The sequence below is a fragment of the Dipteris shenzhenensis genome, chromosome 1 (assembly GCF_047967505.1).
Source record: "Dipteris shenzhenensis isolate YYH24624 ecotype China chromosome 1, Dip_SZ_1.0, whole genome shotgun sequence".
NCBI classification, from domain to species: Eukaryota; Viridiplantae; Streptophyta; class Polypodiopsida; order Gleicheniales; family Dipteridaceae; genus Dipteris; species Dipteris shenzhenensis.
In genome coordinates this window covers 30,316,360-30,337,761 of record NC_141596.1, presented here as the reverse complement: position 1 = coordinate 30,337,761, position 21,402 = coordinate 30,316,360, and the positions used below count along the sequence as shown (strand labels likewise).

The 21,402-nt window shown below is 44.5% G+C and overlaps 1 pseudogene across 1 annotated transcript in view; it reads right to left on the bottom strand.

The window, feature by feature from the left end:
- The window catches only part of LOC147905680 (CDPK-related protein kinase-like), an 83,151-nt pseudogene that overhangs the window by 15,666 nt on the left and 46,083 nt on the right, over positions 1-21,402 (bottom strand). The window contains exons 7-8 of the transcript XR_015540903.1: positions 10,546-10,653; positions 10,354-10,416 (exon numbers count right to left, since the gene is read on the bottom strand). The product of XR_015540903.1 is annotated as a CDPK-related protein kinase-like (transcript). The remainder of the gene's footprint in view (positions 1-10,353; positions 10,417-10,545; positions 10,654-21,402) is intronic.

Here is a 21,402-nt window from a genome sequence, read left to right as displayed (position 1 = left end):
TGCTCGTTTCGGATTTTCGGATGCATGGATCAGAGGGGTGTCAGCTCTCTACAGATCAGCCCATAGCTAGATGCTTATTGGTGGAGTCAGGGGAGACAGGTTTCAGATTACCAGATCAGTCCATCAAGGATGCCCTTTAGCTCCTTTTCTCTTTATTTGTGGCTGAAGCTATGAACTACTACATTAGAGCTCAAGTTGATATTACAGGGCTGAGGCTTCCATTGACATAGGAGGATGAGCTCTTGGAGAGTGAGTTGGCAGTTGACACGGCTGTTTTTTTGGATGCGACGCACAGACACTCACTTCATTCAGGATAGGTAGGGGCTCACATTAATTGGAATAAATCCAATGGTTTCTGGATTAGTGATGAGGACACTCCAAACTGTAGGGTTCACTTGGATTCAGAGGGGTGTTCCCATCAGGTACTTAGGATGCCAGGTCGGGTTAGGGATCTCTCTAGCACAACAATTTGCTCCCGTGTTAGAGAGTATCAGGAGGAAACTCGTTTTTTGGAGTTCTGCCAGACTTGACCTCGCATTCAGGGTGGTGGTTGTGAACCAGGTACTATTGGCTACTGCCTGGTTTGTCTGCTCTTGCAAGTGCAGATCTAGAGGTTGTATCGCTCAGCTCATGAGACCTATCTGGAATTTCCTTTGGAGTGGGTTAGATGGCACCTGAGATGCTTTGGCCAGGGCAGCTTGGGAGACTCTCATTCTCCCCACAGGGGAAGGAGGCCTCAATATTATTGATCCGAACTTGCAGTGTATGGCCTTGCTCTGCAAGTTTGTAGTACGAGGATTGATGCCTAGACAAGAGCCTTGGAAGAATTTTTTCTTACACAACATTTAGTATCGTATACCATCACATGGGGGAGATTGGATGGACAACTCCAGATGGACTTTTACTTCAGCCCATCTTAGATCTCCCTCTTTCCCTCTCATGGCTGCCATTCTGAAAGCTTGGGGCAGCTTCAGAATCACTCTTCGGTGAGTTCCACCGTCCTCTCCAGAAGAGATAGACAGACAGCCAGTCATGTGGAATGACTCGATATTGGATGAGCATGGCAGATGACTAGGAGCATCACATTATATGCAGTGGTCTAGATGGGAGAGGGGACCTGCTTCTATAGTAGGTGTCTGGAAGACGTTTAGCCAGCTTCCAGAGGATCAGAGATTCACTTCTGTTGGCCATCTCAGAGGGAGTGGAGTCAGGATGCAGCAGATAGAGGCAGCCATACCAACAGATTGGATAGAAACAGATGATTTGTCGATCACAGAGTCCACTTGGTTGGGAGCTTTCACGAGGACAGGTATTCCTATAGTTATAGCCTTGTGGGATGCACTTGAGGAGACCCTATTCTTTGATGTTTAGTCAAGAAGGCAGACAACTCAGATCTTCAGGTGATATTCTTTTCGAGGTTGCCTTCCAGCTTATTAGGATTGCAGGTCACATGGAATGGGGCACGGATTCACAGGGGTATCTTGATGCCTACCCTCTTCTCTTGGCACTTGGGTCTTGGAGACTCGGGTTCATTAGGTTCTTGCAGTGGGACCCTGGGGAATGGGAATGGATTGACGAAGGGCACCGAGAGAAGAGCATCCCCTTCTTTCGTTACACAGTCAAAAATTCCAGAAGACTTCAGCTCAACAGCAGAGGTTGGCAGCCTTCCAGAGCTCCACATTGGGACTCTTTTCGGATTCCTGTAGAGATGCAGAGGAACTTTTGGAGGAGGCTCTGGAAATCCCTCAGGAATAGAAAGAGAAGGGTGTTGCTAGGATTCTTTGTATTTTTCATAGAGCAACCTTCTTCATGACCTGGGGATCAGTGTTCTCTCAATGACCCTCAGGTGTTTTTCGAGGGACATGACTGAGATTCAGCCTTCATTATACCATGACACTCTGTGGACTCGTGTTCCCTTCAGGATGTTCCTTTCACTCCTTTCAAAGCTGCTCATGCCTCGGTAGATACATGATGGGAGATTTCGGCTAGCATTACAGCATGACATATGTGGAGAGCCAGATGTACGGAGGCGATAGAGGGTTCACAGGTTCATCCCTTCCAGTCTATGGCCAGTATATGGACTGATACTATACATACTCTGATGTCCATCTGGTCGAGCATGCAGGGATCCTCCAGAGTGGCTATTGCCAGGAGGGCTATCTTCTTCAGAGTTTGGAGAGGATCTCCCTTCTTCTTTGAGTCTTCTTCAGGGTTGAGGTGGCATTTTCAGCCTCCACCTTCGATTTTGTTAGCTCTTTTTGAGCTGTTTATTTTCTTCTCATGCATGGCATGTTGTACTCCCGATTAGAGCTTGCTCTTGCGGTTTTCAATCATACTTAATGAAGTGATCTTTTTGGGGGGGAAAAAAAAAGGTTAGGGCAGGGGCTGCAATAGTGAGAAGAAAGAAAGTAAGAAAGATCTATTAATGTTTGCGGAATACCAAAAAGATCTATGGGACCAAGAAGTAGCTCGTACATCAAATTTCGAAATGAGAGTGCATTAAGTGTTTCCACTGTTGTTTTAAAGTGTAACTATTTTCTAATGCTAATATACTATGAATTTCATTACATCAGCCTTTAAGCTTAGATTTGAATTCCTTGCTAAGTGCTTTCCTTCTCTGTAAACCGTTAGCCTCCTTCTTGGATTCCTTTACTTTGGTGAGTTCCATGGCTCTTTGTTTAAGCTGATGTGGAGTAAGCTTTTCTTGTATCCAAATCCGAGTGCCTTTCAACTTGCAATTTTGCCTTTGCTGCTTAGTTTCTACAAGTGACTAGAGCATGTGATAGACTCTGCATATGCCATCAACAAAATTCCATTCACTATTGGGTATTTTCTCTTTGATACTGTTGAGATTGTCTTTTGTATCTCTGTTTCTTCTTCTATACTTCCCTTGGTGATTGGATACGGGAGCATGGCATAATAACATATGTATGTAATAATTTCTATGTATATAGATGTTAATCTCTCTGGGTAAAACCAAGGTTATGATCTTCAATACATCTCGAGGCGTTATGTGCCAGGAGCAGTTCGCATTTGATGGGTCACCTGTTGAGGTAGTTGCATCATACACTTATCTTGGGGTCGTCTTTTCTGGACCAACTTCACTATGAGACCCGCGATGGAGGCATGCTTGGGCAGAGGATATGCTTCATTGGCTAGACTAGAGAGGCAGTGCTTCCGCTCTCACTTTCAGGATCCATGGATCAAAGGGTTGCTTTTTGACTCCTTGGTCCATCCAGTGGGGATGTATGGCAGTCTATGTTGGGGGCCAGACTTATCGGATACAGAGTGGGCCAGGGTGGAGCGGCTACAGGTTCTCATGTTATCACGGATGCTCCGTGGTAAGCCATTCATTCCTCACTAGATCATTCAGGCAGAGTTTGGGTCACCCCCATTACAGTTAGATACTGCATTTCAGGTCATCACGTATCTGTACCGAGTCAGGAAGTATGGGGATTACACCTCTAGGCGTAGCAGGCTACCATGGCTAGCACTGTCCTCTTCTATGGCACTTGCAGCAGGGGGAGACCAGAGGTGTTGGTATGCACGTACAGAGAGATGGTTTGGGGGGTTGGGGCTCCACATGGACAGACTACCTCCATTCCAGTACAGTATGGATGCTTTGTTTTCTCCCCTCCTATCACACGAGGTCAACCAGGTTATCCATGAGAATCTACTATAGCTACACACATTCCGGACCTGGTTGGGCCCGAGTGATCTTCCAGTAAAGCTGGGCTTCTATAGAGATCACTTCTTACATATCACAGCGGAGGGTTTCATTGATCCACTAGGATATACGCAGATTCACCTACCCCACTCGCTGAGGATCTCTCTTAGGCAGTTCCAGGTTTCCTCACACAGACTCTGTATCGAGAGCGACAGAGTAGAGCGACTACCCAGGGAGAGGCGCATATGCACATTGTGTGACATGTAGGAGGTTGAGACAGAGGAGCATTTCATCTTTAGGTGTCTTGTTTACTATGAGATCTGAGGGCGTTTCTACTGCCTCTTCAGAGATAGCTATGGGATTTTGGCCCGTTTCCTCTCCTACCCAGACCAGCGATGTTTAGCAGGTTTCATTCATGAGACATTTAGACACCGCAAGAGGATACTCCGAGCACAAAGCCAAGATCAGACTTCTTCCTCGGTTGATCCCTCTCAGAGCTCTATCACGGAGTTCTCTCAGCCAGACCACGTAGATCCCCGCGGGATGAGGCCTCGACATGATCGTGACCCGGAGCCGGTGACCCAACAGCTCAGACAGAGGATTGACACACAGATCACACTGGGGGACATCTCCTTGTTTAGAGTCGGAGCTCGACCGACGGGGGTCAAAGTGGCCTTGGTTAGATGCAGAGCTACGACTAGGAGACGTGCCAGGACTGCACCTTTAAGGGGGCGACAACACTCTATTACCGACCTCACACCTCCACTGCCTCATCCATCCTGACGTCTTGCGGGTTGATGATGATGATGATGTTGATGATATGCTGAGAGTGATATATAGTCCACTACTGACATGACTATGTTGTACTTAGGACTTAGTACTGCCATTTTGCATTTTTTGCATTTTGCATTGGCGTGGATGCTCGTTTAGTAGCTCCACTACCACATCTCATTGTATCAGGTTTTTCACAGTCTCATAGACCCATCGGTCTTCCAAAGACTTTCATAAACTTTCTTTCTTTCTTTCTTTCTTTCTTTCTCTCTCTCTCTCTCTCTCTCTCTCTCTCTCACACACACACACACACACACACACACACACACACACACACACACACAGAGGGAGGTACTTGCATCTCTATTTCTTCTTCTATACTCCCCTTGGTGATTGGACACGAGATCATAGTCCCTTCGAGGGCTCAGTGGATTATACTTTTGATTGGTGGACATAAGGTTGGTCTTTTAAACCTTTATGCTTCCAATTCTAGAGGGGATCGTGTCCTTCTTTGGAAGGAACTGCTCTTTTGGTCACAGATTGCAGATGCTTGGATTATAGGGGGCGATTTCAACATGGTTGAAATGCCCTCAGACAAAAGCGGTGGTAGGAAAGGTGGTATTCACTCCCTAGAGAGATCAGCTTGGGAGGCCTTTCTTTTTCAGTGCAGCTGTAGGGATACTTGGCACGATGATGCTTTTCACACTCAACCACATCTCTCCTGTTTTCTTGGTCGAACAGGAGATTACAGATGCCTATCCATGCACGGATTGATAGATTTTATGTGGATGATTGGGCTCTTGACAGAGGTGGTACTGTTAGCCCTGAAACTTCACAAGATTCTTGATTGAGAAGTCACATACTTATATAGCTTCCGATTAAGGCTACACTAATATCAACATCAATGCATTGCAGTTGGGGTGTCCACTTCGGATCATTTTTCAGTTATTGTGATGGTTTCAGATCCTCATGTGAGGGGCCGCTCTGCCAGTGTTAGGATTCCATATGCCTTTTATGTAGAGGAGGGCCTTACAGAGACAGTGTTGAGGACATGGGTATCTCATATGCATGATGGGTAGCTTTCTTTGTTAGATTTAGCCACAGCCCTATCTGATATTAGCGACTTTTATCCTTTAGTTGCTCATATCAAGAGGGGTGAGATCCTAAGGTGTCAGATAGGTATCCACTAGCAGTTGGCTTCCCTCTAGAGAGAGGAGCAGAAGAGGCCTACAGATGCTTGGATTCAGGAGTGCCTTGCTGCAGCAAGGGCCCAGCAACAGTAGTCACTTTTAGATCAGAGAGCAGAGTATGCCTTTCATGCCAGAGAGTCATTTTCGACTCAGATGGGAGGTAGGATCAACAAGCAGTTCTTCTTTGCTCTTGGCCCCAGACATGGTAGGGAGAGCGTCTCACAGCTTGGTGAATCAGGCGGATTTCTTCAGACACATCCAGATGTCGTCTTTCAAGTTGCCACTGATTTCTATGCCTCCCTTCTTACAACAGATCCTGACGCTCAGGCTACAAATGATGCTAGAGTGGTTATCTGGCGACACTTACCTGGGTTGGTGACAGGGGATATGACTGTCTCACTTGATGCACCCTGCACCAACATAGAGTTAAGGATTGCTCTCTGTGCCCTTCACAATTGCAAGTGTCTTGGTTTAGATGGACTTACCCCCTTATCTTTTATTAATTTTTGGGATCAGATTGGGGATACTTCAGCCCTGCAGGGTGTATGGAACTCGGGTGAGATGCCAGACTCACTTATAGAGGGCCTCATTAATTTGATTCCGAAAGGGAGTTGCAGGAATTTAGTGTCTCAGTGGATACTGATTACCTTGTGTAAAATCCTAGCTAAAGCTATTAGCCTTCGTCTGCAGCCCTTTTTCCCAGATCTTATCCATGATACGCAGACGGGATTTGTGCATGGCAGGAGCATCTTTGATAACATTTTCTCATTTTGGGAGGCTATGGATTGGGCCATGCATAATGGCGAGAGGCTGTCCATTCTACTCTTAGACTTTGAGAAAGCTCTGGGGCTTTCTGGAGGGCACACTTACTCGCTTTGGTTTCTTAGATGCATGGATCAGAGGGATGGCAGCCCTCTACAGCTCAGCCCACAGCCATGTTCTTAATGGGAGAGTCAGGGGAGATAGGTTTGAGATTACGAGATCAGTCCGCCAGGGATGCCCCTTAGCCTCCTTTCTATTCCTATTTGTGGTTGGCTGAAGCTATAAGCTATTACATTAGAGCTTAAGCTGGTATTGTAGGGCTCAGGTTTTCTTTGAGACAGGAGGATGAGCTCTTAGATAGTCAGTTGGTAGATGATACGGCTGTTTTTTTGGATGCCACTTCACAGACACTGACTTCATTAAGGACGGCATTGGATTTGTTTTGCATTGCAGCAAGTTCACACATTAACTGGAACAAATCCAATGGCTTTTGGATCAGTGATGAGGACACTCCAGACTGGGGAAATGACATAGGGTTCACCTGGATTCAGAGGGGAGTTTCCGTCAGATATCTGGGATGCCAGGTTGGGGTCGGCATCTCTCTGGCACAGCAGTTTGCTCCCATGTTGGAGAGTATCATGAGGAAACTCATCTTTTGGAGTTCTGCCAGACTTGACCTTGCATCCAGAGTTGTGGTTGTGAACCAGGTATTATTGGCCACTGCCTGGTTCGTTTGCTCATGTTGGTGCAGATCTAGAGGTTGTATCGCTCAACTCATGAGACCTATCAGGAACTTCCTATGGATCGTTTTAGATGGCACCTTAGATGTTGTAGTCAGGGTGGCTCGGGAGACCCTCATTCTCCCCACAAGAGGTCTCAATATCATTGATCCGAACTTGCAGTGTATGAACTTGCTCTGCACCTTCGTAGCACGTGGATTGATGCCTGGACAGGAGTCCTGAAAAGATTTTTTATCACGCAGCATTCTTTCTTGTACCCCATCTCATGGGGGAGATTGGATGGATAGTATCAGATGGATCTTTACTTCAGCCCATCTCAAATCTCCCCCTTCCCCTCTCATGGCTGCTATTCAGAAAGCTTGGGGATGTTTCAGAAACACTCTTCGCGGAGTTCCACCCACCTCTCGTGAAGAAATTCACAGGCAGCCAGTCATGTGTAATGACTCGATTTTGAACCATGGCAAGCCACTTGAAGTGTCACATTATATGCAATGGTCTAGATGGGAGAGGGGACCTACTTCTACAGTAGGCGCCTGGCAGGTCTTTATGAGACTTCCAGAGGATCAGAGACTTATAGCAATTGACCACCTCAGAGGGAGTGCAGTCAGGATACAGTAGCTACAGGAAGCCATTCTGCTAGAGTGGATTGATACAGATGACATGCTGACACAGAGTCCACTTGGTGGGGAGCGTTTTCAGGGATGAGCATTCCGTTACAGATTATTGCCCTGCAGGATGCACATGAGGATATCCTAGTCTTTGACGTTCAGTCGGGAGGCAGACTTCTAAGATCTTCTAATGATATTCTTTTGGAGGTTGTCTTTCAGCCTATCAAGATTGCAGGTTTCAGAGCGGTATCTTGACCTCGATCCTCTTCTCCTTGCACCAGGGTCTTGGAGACTTTGGTTATATGGAGGTTCCCCTATTAGCTTCTTGCAGTGGGACCCAGGGGAGTGGGAATGGATTGCTCTTTTCTTTTGGCTTTCTATTCATGGAGGGATTGCAGTGAACTTGTGGAGATCCAGGTTCGGGGTTGACCCTACTTGTCCTTGTTGTCACATTGTAGTTGAGTTAGTACAACATTGCCTTTGGGAGTGCAGATAGGTGAGGACGATTTGGAAAGGTGTTGGTTGCTAGGATTTTCAGTATCTTTCATACAACACCTTTCTATATGACTTGGGGTTCAATGGCTTGGTTATCTCTTATTGGCCCTCAGGTGTTTTTCGAGGGACATGATCCAAATCCAGCTCTCATTGTATGGGGACACTCAGTGGAGTCTTGTTCCCTCCAGAATGTTCCCTTCACTCCTTTCAGAGCTGCTCATGCCTCAGTAGACACGTCTTGGGAGATTCTGGCTAGCATTGCAGCTTGGCATATTTGGAGAGCCAAGTGTACAAAGGCGATGGAGGGTATTCAAGTTCACCCTTCCTAGGTTATGGCTAGTATTTGGACCGACACAGTACGTACTTGATGTCCATATGGGCAAGCATGCATGGATCCTCTAGAGCAGCTACTACCAGGAGAGGTACTTTTTTCAAAGTTTGGAGAGGATCTCCTTTCTTCTCTGAGTCTCCCTCAGGGTTGAGGTGGCATTTTCAGCCTCCGCCTTGGTTTTCCATTAGCTCATTTTGAGCTGTTTTTTTTCCCTCATGCATTGCATGATGTACTCCCACATTTGAGCTCGCTCTCGTAGTTTTCATTCATACTTAATGAAGTAATTTTCTTGGGGAAAAAAAAAGATTGTCTTTTGTATAGCCTTCTTCATTGAATATCCATTTGATTGTTCAAACAATGGGAAATTCCATTGGCTCCATGTTGTCCCTTCCTAGGTAGCCCGTGGCTGAAACTAACCTCTGAGTTAGGCTGGGGGTTCAGCCCAACTCAAACTGAATGAGGAAAAAAGGGGTATACCACCCTGTGCCTTGTTTAGGGTTAGAGTTTGATGCTATTTTAATTAAAGAGAAATTGAGCGGAGGAGCTGTAAGGGCTGGGAGCAACACTGTATACAATAGGGGGGGAGCGAAGCTATATGGTCTGGAGCGGCGGAGCTGTATGGGCTAGGGAAAAGGAGTTACACGGATTGGAGCAGAGTTGTATGGTGTGCTCGAGAGGATTTACTCTAACATTGATGCTGTTTATGACAACACTAACAATAACCTAAAGCTGACTTACGAGGGACGTGTGAGCAAAGGTGGAGCGGAGGAGAAGAGAGAGAGAGAGAGAGAGAGACAGAGACAGAGATAGAGAGATGGTCACAATAATGACTAAGGGTTGAGCCTACAACCCTTTATATAGATATAGAGAATGAGAAGAGCCCTGCAGCAGCAGAGAACTTCCTTAAGATCACACAATGTCACATGAGACAACAACTCAGTCTGTATTCATGCATGTGAAACAAACACTTCAGGGTTCGAAGATAGAACAATCAATGTACAGCCAAAAGAATAGGTATATAGATGTAGAAATCCAAGTACAAATTTTGCCGATACATGTACCAACACCTGCAGCATACAAGCGATGAGGTAAGGTACCAAAGGTGGCTCTATATGTTGCAAAGACTGCTGTAGACAAATCCTTTGTGCCATGTACCTTCTGGTGGGCTTCAATAGCTACCAATTTGAGTCCCTGCTCCCCTTTTGAGAGCCCTTTATGGCCCTTCTGCCTGTGTAAATATGCCTCTGTTTAGTGTGCTCCTGGAAGGCCAAAATTCTGCAGACTAAATGGAATGGAGGTTTTTTGGCCATGTTTGGTTAAATCTATTTAAAATCTTTCTACTTGATGTATCTCACATGGGAATTGGACTCGGGATCTCTGATCCTTTACATTTATTGAGAAGGAAAATATTGCCATTTTAGTTGCAAAGGGGAGAAATTAGAAGTTCCAATGGCCCTCTTTTGAAAATTAAGAGTTCTTTTATTTGTATATTGTGAAACTGAAATTTCACTTTGGAAGAACAATTTATTATTTTCATGTATTTATTCTATTGAGTCTGGTTTTAACTAGGGACACCAATATTTAAAGTTTCTAAACCTGAGCTTTTCCAAAGCCTCTATTGTGCTTAGCTATGTGCTCTATTTCCCGATGTGAGTCTGTTTATAGGCATAAAAAATCCAAATCTTTTATGAATTAAGGAACACTATGTAGTACGAACTTGGAAAAACTAAGAAGGGACATTTTGCAAGGCATAAAAAATACAAGAGTTACTAATGGGATAGTTCCTTACCGATTTAAGTATGCTATAAGCCTGAGAGTCATTCATTGCATCAGTTGCAAATTTTAAAAGTGCCTGCTCCACACATCAATTACATTTTGTTTAATTTGGATTGCATGCATCAATAGAGTGCTTGGATGACTTGACTCGTTACTCTATGCAAGTCATATCTAATAGGTAAGTTCCAATGCTTGAGAAACTCACCCCTTTAAAGTTCTCTAAGCAAATCGCTCCATCTTTGTCCGGTCTTAAATGCATAAATTGAGCTCCGAGATAAAAGAAGTCATCCTCTGTCAATGCCTTTGCCAAAGCCTGCAAAAGAGAGAATTTTGATTCTTGATACTAGGGCACCTTAAGATAGAGTCAACGCAGCAATCATGCATATATTGAACTAATGCAAGCAATGAATGCAAGGAATTGCTCCTTAAATCCAAAGAAAAGGACCTTTTTTTTTTTTTCAAGAAAATTACTTCATTAAGTATGAATCAAAACCGCGAGAGCGAGCTCAAATGCAGGAGTACATCATGCAATGCATGAGGAAAAAACAGCTCAAAGTGAGAGCTAATAAAGAACCAAGGCGGAGGCTGAAAATGCCATCTTAACCCTGAAGGAAACTCAGAGAAGAAAGGAGATCCCCTCCAAACTCTAAAAAAAGTAACTCTCTTGGCAGTGGCTGCTCCGGAGGATCCCTGCATACTCGCCCAAATGGCCATCAGAGTGTATACTGCGTCAATCCAAATACTGGCCATGGTCTGGGAAGGGTGAACTTGGATACCCTCCATCGCCTCTGTACACTTGGCTCTCCAAATATGCCAAGCTGCAATGCTAGCAAAAATCTCCCAAGACATGTCTACTAAGGCATGAGCAGCTCTGAAAGGATTGAGGGGAACATCCTGGAGGGAACAAGACTCCACTGAATGTTGCCGTACAATGAAAGTTGGATTTGGATCATGTCCCTCGAAAAACACGTGTGGGGCTAATAAGAGATAACCAAGCCACTGAACCCTAGGTCATATAGAAAGGTGCTGTATGAAAGATGCTGAAAATCCTAGCAACACCTTTCTAGATCGTCCTTGCCTGTCTGCACTCCCAAAGGCAATGTTGCATTGACTCAACTGCCTTGTGACAGCGAGGACGAACCTGGATCTCCACAAGTTCATCGCAATCCCTCCATGATTATCCTCCCAGCCAACCTTGGTGGTAGCAAGCTTCTCTGTTGAATCCAGAAGAATACATTTCGTGAATGCTTTTTGCTTGCTTAATTCCAACGAGCGCTAAAACTCCCTAGATGGATCTAGTATGCCACATGTCTTAAATTTAGGGTCCTTCCTTAATGCATTATTTACCCCTCTCTTGGGATATCTTTGAAACATTTGCCCCTAGGCACATTTCATGCATTTAGGTCCCTTAGCCTTAGATCCACCTAGTCTAGTGCCATGTCACCCACACCAAGGACCTTGACCTTTATTTCTTCTTTGATCATTTACATGAAGTCCAAACAAATATAATACAAACATCGATCCTTTAAAGGAAAATGTCGACTGACGCTTTTGAGGTCATGTTACCTCGACTTGAGCGTAACATTCCTTCCCTCTTCAGCATCAGCATCCTCGATGATAAAGTCTGGGAACACTCTTCGTAACTGGTATACGGATTCTCAAGTAGCTTCTGATAGAGGTAGACCATGCCATGCAATCAACACCATGGGTATCTTCCGATTGCGCACTTGCATTGTTCCTCAGTCCAGGATTCCTGTTGGTTCGCGTCTTGCATTATCCTCTATCTCCTGAAACAAAACAACACCCTCAATTAGTGAGTCACATGTATGCAAAAATTTCTTTAAACGAGAAACATGAAACACTGGGTACACCTTACAACCCTGTGGCAATTCTAATTTATAGGCTACCTTGCCTACTCTTTTTAGAATTAACCATGGCCCACAATATCGAGGTGATAACTTAGCACACTCTCCTGCAGTCAAAGACTTAGAGTGCGAAGGAACTCTGAGAAAAACTTTTTCTCATTCCTTAAATTCTCTAGCGGATCGGTTTTCATCCGCATACGTTCTTAGCTCTATCCATAGCTTGGCGGATGTTAGCTCTCGCAAGTGCTAGCATCTCCCACATCTGAACCACAAAGTTCGCGGCACTAGGCACTTTCTGGTATTCCAACTATAGTTGGATTTGCTGCCTATAACCATAGTTCAGCTCAAACGGACTGAACCTTGTAGAGGAATATTTTCTATCATTGTAGGCAGACTCTAACAATGGCAACCACTTGTCCCATGTATGTTGCCTCAATGACACATATGCTCTAAGCATATCCTCTAAAATTTGGTTGATTCTTTCCGTCTGACCATGTGTTTCTGGATGATCCCCACTACTCATTCCCAACTCAGTCCTTAGTGTCTCAAATACCGCAGTCCAAAAATGATCGGTAAATTTGACATCTCTGTCTGACACTATGGACTTGGGTAATCCATGCAAACGAAATATATGTCTAATAAACAAATCCGCCACTTGCGGGGCACTAACAGACTCTCTAGTTGGAATGTAGTGAGCCATCTTAGTAAGACGATCAACCACCACAAGGATAGAATCATATCCACCTTGTGTCATAGGCAGACTTACAATAAAGTCCATGGAAATGCTATCTCGCACATGGGCTATCATGGCATTGTCGAATGACTCTCTGCCTGAGATCATTTTGATTAGGTACTACTACCTTGCCATTTCTTTTCAGCATACCATCCCTTATGGCATATCTCGCATAAGTTTGGTCTTTTCTGGATGCCAGGTCATCCTTTTCCTCGGGTTTTAATACATGAGCCTTAGGCCAAAGGCTCTGGACGAACTCGTCCACCTTTTGAGTTTCTCTAATCTCGCTCATTAGAGCACTCTCTAATACCGTGAAACTCATATTATGCATAATGCGTGACAACGCATCAACAACTTTATTATCCTTTCCTCTTCGGTACTGAATCGTCAAATTAAATTCCTGCATGAGTTCTGCCCACCTAGCTTGGCGGCCTCTCAAGTCAGGTTGTTTACAAAAATGTTTCAGAGTATTATGATCAACATCCACATAGAACTCTGATCCATACAAATAATGTCTCCATGTTTTCAGAGCATGGACAACAACATACAACTCTAATTTATGAGTTGGCCAACTCCGTTGAGAGGAAGAAAGCTTCTTGCTTTCAAAGGCTACTGGCCTTCCCTCTTGGAGGAGAACTGCTGCTACTACAATGCCACTTGCATCGGTTTCATGGAAAAATGGTTTCTGGGGATCAACTATTTTTAACACCGGTCTTGAGATCACAGCTTGTTTTATGGTGTTAAAACTTTCCTGTTGATTCTAAATCGTCAAATTAAATTCCTGCATGAGTTCTGCCCACCTAGCTTGGCGGCCTCTCAAGTCAGGTTGTTTACAAAAATGTTTCAGAGTATTATCATCAACATCCACATAGAACTCTGATCCATACAAATAATGTCTCCATGTTTTCAGAGCATGGACAACAACATACAACTCTAATTCATGAGTTGGCCAACTCCGTTGAGAGGGAGAAAGCTTCTTGCTTTCAAAGGCTACTGGCCTTCCCTCTTGGAGGAGAACTGCTCCTACTGCAATGCCACTTGCATCGGTTTCAAGGAAAAACGGTTTCTGGGGATCAACTATTTTTAACACCGGTCTTGAGATCACAGCTTGTTTTATGGTGTTAAAACTTTCCTGTTGATTCTGTCCCCATATAAAAGGTACTTTATCTGAGGTTAGATCAATCAATGGCGATACTATTTCGGAATATCCTTTGATATGCCTTCGATAAAATTGGACAAATCCCAAGAATGATCGCAAAGCGGTCAGTGAGGGATTGGCCAAGTCAGCATCGCAGCCACTTTCTTTGGATCCATTTCTACCCCCTCAGGAGTAATTATGAATCCTAAATATTCAAGTCTTACCATACACAGTATAGTTTTCTTTTTATTTACATAAAGACTGGCTTTTCTCAAAGCACTGAACACTATTCCTAAGTGTTCATAATGCTCAGTAATACTCTTACTGAATACCAGAATATCGTCAATAAAGTGTACTACAAACTTTTTGATATACGGACGTAGTAAATCGTTCATAAGCATGACGAATGTAGCTGGAGCATTGGTAAGTTCTAAGGGCATTACCAAAAACTCATAATGTCCAAACCTGCTTCTAAAAGCGGTTTTATGCACATCCTTGGCTCTAATACGGATCTGATGGTAGCCACACTTAAGATCTATCTTACTGAAAATTACGGCTCCATGTAATGCATCTAGCAAATCATTGATCCGAGCCATTGGATACCTGTGCTTAATAGTGATATTATTCAATGCTCTGTAATCTATACAGAGACGAAAAGTATCATCTTTCTTTTTCTTTAATATCGCTGGCAAAGCAAAAGGTGAAAAACTTAGTTGAATCTGTCCCAACTTGAGGTCTTCGCACCTCCGCCTCTTCAGTAAAACTCAACCTATAGGGAGGTCTATTTACAGGTTCTGCTCCCGAGATTAGTTCAATCTTATGCTGAACATTCTGCTTTGGAGGTAACCCATAAGGTAGCTCATCCCTAAAACAATAAGAGAACTCCTCTGTTATTTGATCAGCCAGCTTGGCCATCTCTCCATTTTGAGCAACATCAATGCTAGTCGAAGAATCATCAATCGGCTCTACCAATGCTGTACAAAGAAACAAAAACTCTTCTTGAGCTTTTTGAATTTCTATCACGGAAACCAACGGTCCTTGAGGTATATCCCTTTCACCTCATAAGACATACAACACATCATTCATCTTGAATTGATAAATGTGCTTTTTCCAATCTATGGCTGGATTCTTCCTAGAATGCCAACCCTTACCCAGGGCTATGTCTGCATGAGCAAGCTTAGTCATTTCAAAGTCAAGCTTCTCAGCATAGTCCTGAATTCGAAGCTCCAACTGGGTAACCCTTTGGTCCCATACTTCAGTTGAACTTCCGTATGCCATCCTGACTGTATATGCATAGTCAGATGGGCTAGCATTTAGTTTCAGCCTCTTTACGAGCTTGGAGTTAATTACATTGTGCGTTGACACTGAGTCAAACAACACAATGACCGGATGATTAGCTACTTGCCCTTTCATCTTAATTAACTCCGTATCATTAAAGGCTGTATACCCCGTTGCTGCGGGCTTTGACAGGATATTATCAGGTGCACTAGTTACTAACTTAGCAACAAACACACATAACAAAAAAGATACTGACCTTTGAGAAGATCCTGCTAGCTGAATCTGCATCTGTTCTGCTCTGGGACTTCCCTCCATTTCCATGTCGCATTCTGAGACCACCATCTCAGCCATCCGACGATCTTTGTTTCGTGGATAATCTTTCCATGACCACTAGGCTGTGAGGCACTCCCTTTGCTAATCCACTTCTTCTTAAACCCAGTTTTCCTCCGGTACTCGTACTGAGTCCCAACCTGCACAAACCCACTTGGTCTGTTCCCTTTTGCATCCTCATAGTTCAGGGCTATGGCAGTTGCTTCATCTAGCGTGTTCGCATACTTAGCTCGAACTTCCATCTTTATCCGATCATTCAATCCAAAGATAAAATCTTTTACTTGGATTGACTGAGGTAGGGGTTCATCAACCTTCATTACACTTTCTCTAAACTTATTAGTGTATTCTGCCACAGATCAATTTCTCTGACGAAGGTTTCGATACTGATCCCAAGCTCTGCTTTGTCAGGAGGTAGGAAGTGTTTTCTAAATTTGTTTTTAAACCCCTTCTAGGTAGTGGATGCTACTCCATCTTTCTGCTGTTTTATCCACCACCTATCCGCTGCCTCATTAAACATATGGGTGGCCTCGCGGATTTTCTTCATATCATTCCTGATTTCACAAATGGCGAATGGTTTGTCCCATTTGTGTAACCAGGTGTCAATGATATCGGAACTACGGTCAGACATCCGACCAGAATACTTTTCTGGCCTATAATTGGTAATATTAGGCACCTTAGCCCTCCTAGGCTCGACCGTACAAACACTAGACTCCGGTTCCATTGGAGATTTACCTTTCTCCTCACGAGATGGTTTGGCAGACATACTATGCACCATTTTCCCGAGCTCAGACTGCCTTACATTTGTTTGTAACTGCTGCGCAAAAATCTGTTGCAAGGCATCCTCTAACATTGCAATTCTGGCAGTGTATGACTTGCTGGGCGCGATACCTGCTGGGTCGGCCGCCCAACTCTACGGGATCCATCCTCAAAGCTTCTTCTTCTACCTCCATTCAGGTCAATGGGTGTATGTATGTGTGGTTTTTTTTTTTCAATCTAAATATTTTATAAATAAAAATACCGCTTGCAACTGTAATTACAAATTGAAAGTCCAACCTCCAATTTTACAGCTAACCAAGTATATATCACACCATAACTAAAAACCACTTTTCCCTATACTAGGGAAACTTCTGCAACCCAAATTAACTCAAACACGAAAGCAACAAACTTAGAAGGCATAGAAAGCTCCCTGGTCATTCACGTAGCATAGAGAGATCATGTTGTTCTTGCTGTGGCTCAGCTACATCCTTGTCGGAGATCCAATTTGCATTCGTAATCTGTCCTACATAACTGATTTTGGCCAAAGACCTTAATCAACGGGTCCTTTATCGATCGAATTTTTCCACGCAGCCCCAACGTTAATGATCTATTGCGAACAAAAAAAAAAAGTGATTGTTTATCACGTCCACAGGTCTTTCACCCAGCATCAATTATCACGTTGAAGGACCTCCATGTAACGCAAGTATCAAGGGCCAAAGTTCCTTGGCCCTAAGCTAGTTGTAAACCAGCGGGTGTCCAAAAATTGCTTCACATCTACCTTCCGAGATACCAAGGTATGAACCCGCGGTTTAGCTGTATCGTCGTCCGTCTCCTATTTCATCACCAGCTTACGTGAACCGTACCGTCGTCCGTCCCCTAATTCGTCACCAGCTTACGTGAACCCAACCCTCCTGCGACAGCTAGTGTCATGACCAGCACTGCGATGACGTCCGTGAACCCACAGTTGCGCCATCACCTGCGGTAACTAATTCCATGACCAGCCAGTAGTCCTCGTGGCGTGCTGTTCATCCATGCTACCCAGACTTACAAACCATCAAATTACCATCTACATAGAGTTTGGGCTCCGTATTGTTCGTCGTCAAACGCCCAACCAGTCCCAGACCGCTTGCAATATAACCTGCGCTCTGATACCAAATGAAACATCCCAATCTGGTTTCTTCTAGCTTTACGTTGAATCACGGGCACATGTACTTAGTTTATCCTCCCAGCCAACCTCGGTGGTAGCAAGCTTCTCTGCTGAATCCTAAAGAATACATTTCGTGAAGGCTTTCTGCTTGCTTAATTCCAACGAGCCCCAAAACTCCCTAGATGGATCTAGTATGCCACATGTCTTAAATTTAGGGTCCTTCCTTAATGCATTATTTACCCCTCTCTTGGGATATCTTTGAAACATTTGCCCCTAGGCACATTTCATGCATTTAGGTCCCTTAGCCTTAGATCCACCTAGTCTAGTGCCATGTCGACCTTGACCTTTATTCCTTTTTTGATCATTTACATGAAGTCCAAACAACTATAATACAAACATTGATCCTTTAAAGGAAAATGTCGACTGACCCTTCCGAGGTCATGTTACCTCGACTTGAGCATAACAAGTGATCTTTCTATTCTCGAGGGATTTCCAAAGCCTATGCCAAAAGTTTTTTCGCATAGCTGCGAAAATTTGAAAACTATCCTAATGTGACGCTCTAGAGGGCCTCCAACCTTTATTGCTGAACTGAAACCTCCGGGCATTTCTAACTGTATAGAGAAAGAAGGGAAAGCTCTTCTCGGTGCCCCTCATCAATCCAATCCCACTCCCCTGGGTCCCACTGCAAGAAAAGGACCTTTTATTAATGCTTGAGAGAAAACAAACCACACAAATCAGCTGTCCGTGTGGTGCTGGTTGTGGAAGAATGTAAAAGGAATTATTGGTTGTTGTCCAATGTGCTTCTATCAGAAACAAGAACCAACGACCAGAGTGGGGGGCTATACAGCCAACGAGAATAAAATTGCAAGCCAAGCCTTGCAAAAACGTGCAAGTGCCTTTGGGTGGGGTTGTCCAAGCATCCATCGTTCCTTGCTCCCACATGGTGTAGTGATTTCTTGCCAAATGGCAACGAGGGTGGTTGTTGGACGTACCTACTAGCCTCCCATCATCAAACTACAATGAAACCCAGATGTTCCAAGCAATGGTGCTTGATACCATCTCCCAAACTCTATCCTTGGGTGAGGGTGCAGGCCGTTGATGCGATGAGGAATCGACTCCTATACTTTGATCCGAATGACCCTCAGTCCAGCAATCTCATAGGCTGGTGAAACTATCTATCTGGAATAGGCATGACCTCTCTTTGCAAACCAAGATGCCATGACCCAAAGAAAGTAAGTCCCACTCCATCCTATGTGTTAGAGACACAATCTGGAGGGCCCCTTGCCAGATCCATGTGCTGCGGGAAAGGTCCACAAAGATAGTGCCCATACACAGACCAATGGGCAGCCCCCATTTCCCACCATTTAGAAGAAATACATAATCTTCCATGGACTGAGCCTAGTCCATAGGTGGGACCAGAATCTGGTTATGACCCCTAGGGGCACCTGCTGCTCAACCCAATTCCGCTCTCTAAAAGGGGTCTAGGCATTTGTGTCCAACTATAGTTGTTGGCCTACTCTATAATCCTCTTTGAGTGGTTCTACTCTACGAGACTAAAACACCCACCCTGGTCCTAGTGTACCTCTCCCACAACCAAAGCTGCTAGCAATCCTGCCCCAAGGTAACTGATACTGGGTCAATGGTCCACGATCCGCTGCCACTCGAGCATATCCATGGCCTTGTCCAACCTTGGGTCTTCCTTTGCCTCTGGCTGAAGTAAGTCCCTTGGCCCCACTCTATAGTGCATGGAACAGGAAGCGTCGAGGGATTGATGCATGAAAAGGATCCTTTGAGGCACCCCTATACTAGAGGATTGTTCATACCAGCTTGGGGATTTGAGGCTTTGCGCAACCCCCATCCCTCTAGGCTCCGTATCTCCCACGTGACCATCTCAAGTGCACGAGGGCTCTCACCTGTGCCCCCAAGGAAGCCAACTCCATGATCCAATGGATCTAGCCGGGTCTTTGTTTTACCATGCCCAATTGATGTGTGCGCAACCCAGCTTACATCCCTCCTAATCGCGGACCTCTGGATGCCAAAGAAGGGGATGGCACTCAAAACTCCTATTGACACTGAGGGATGGCTCGGATGAGTGCACCAACTAAACGTTGCCACACCTATGTAAGCTCTCCATCAATAGCGACTCCTTCCCTATGAGGTTAGTCTCCAAAAGATCCAATGACGAGACTGTTAACAAATTGCACATTAAGCTTTTGTCTGTGGCAGTGACCAATCCATAACGTAAAAGCCAAAGCTTCTGTCATTGTGCTTTCAATCTTCATACTACACCTTTTCAGCCCACCATACTCCAAGCCTTCTTGCAGCTAGCTACGCTTGCCATCGTTGTAGCCAACAACGTTTCCATTCTTCAACTCTTCATCAGCATACACTAGCTTGCCCGCTTGGATGCTCACAGCCTATCGTCACATTTATTACCATAGTTTCTTCAGAGCCCATCACGATGCTATCACTAGCCAACAAACTCTCAAGCTCACAGCCGCCTCTAACAACATATTGCATCTGTGCCACCATAGCTTGTAGCAAACTACGAATCTCCATCATAGCTCCAACGCATCATTATACTGAATGTGAAGGAATTAGGAACACATGAGGGAACCAGGAACATGGAGAGAGATAGGCAATCACATGATGGAGATGGGATGAGGCACAATGCACAAGATTGAGATTGAGATTTTCATAAGCAAGTACAAGAGCCTCATTTATAGGCTGGGCAGTTTTATCTTCACACTCCTAACACTAGGAGGTGGCACTAATTGCTCACCTACTAGACACATTCACACCCACACAATTGTAGGAGACACTAGGACTCTAGGACACACTCACACTTGACTTCATGTTCTAACACCCCCCCATGAAGGAAAGGTGAGAGACTACTGGAATGGAACCAAGAATAGAACATGACAATGACCGAGTCTAACTAGACATGGCTCCCATGCTAACTCAGAGGCTGAAGTTTGAGCATGGTTCAGAGGTCGGACTGAGTACTCTTATGGCTTTACGTCCCAACATAACTCAGAGGCTCATGTCTTAGCATGGATGCATGCACCAACATCCTGGATCCAACTCATATGCTAGACTTGATAAAAAGACCCATCAATTCCAATACATGGCTCCCACAGTACATCCCCCTCCTGACTCCAGAACAGAATGACAGGGAGTTAGACATGAAAAAATAGCAAAGATTACATCATTTTAGGAGGACAATCCAAGAATGAGAACCTTATTGACTCAATGACTCAATAACATCTCATTACATTCATTTTGGGGGACAACCCGGGCAGAGAACCCAAATCACACAGAGCAAATAAAGGAATTAAAAAAGTAGAGTCCTAGGGATGAGAGATGTTCCCCGAGTAGCTGCCTGCATAAGTGTGCACATCCCTGTGTCGATGAAGTATGTTGATGTAGCGCATGACGAGAATGGCCCGCAAAGATAAAGTCGATGACGTCCATGGGAGCAGCTACCAAGGGCAATCACAGCATGACTCTCAAAACGTCAGGCTGGTGGCTACCAATGTTGAGTAAGTGGCCTTAAATGTGGTGAATTTTGCTTTATGCAGCAAAATCCCCAAACAATTGTACAATTCAGAGAAGAATGTGTACTAATTTCACAAAAGCCCCAATTTTTCATAGGCTGGATGCTTCGATTATGTTTGTAGAGAAAGAAAGAAAAGAAAGAAAGAAATTTTATTAGAGTCTTCGGAAGACCAATGGGTCTATGAGACTAAAAGAAAACCTGATACAAATCACAGTAAGAGTGGAGCTACTGAAACAACCCATGTTGAATCCTAAGT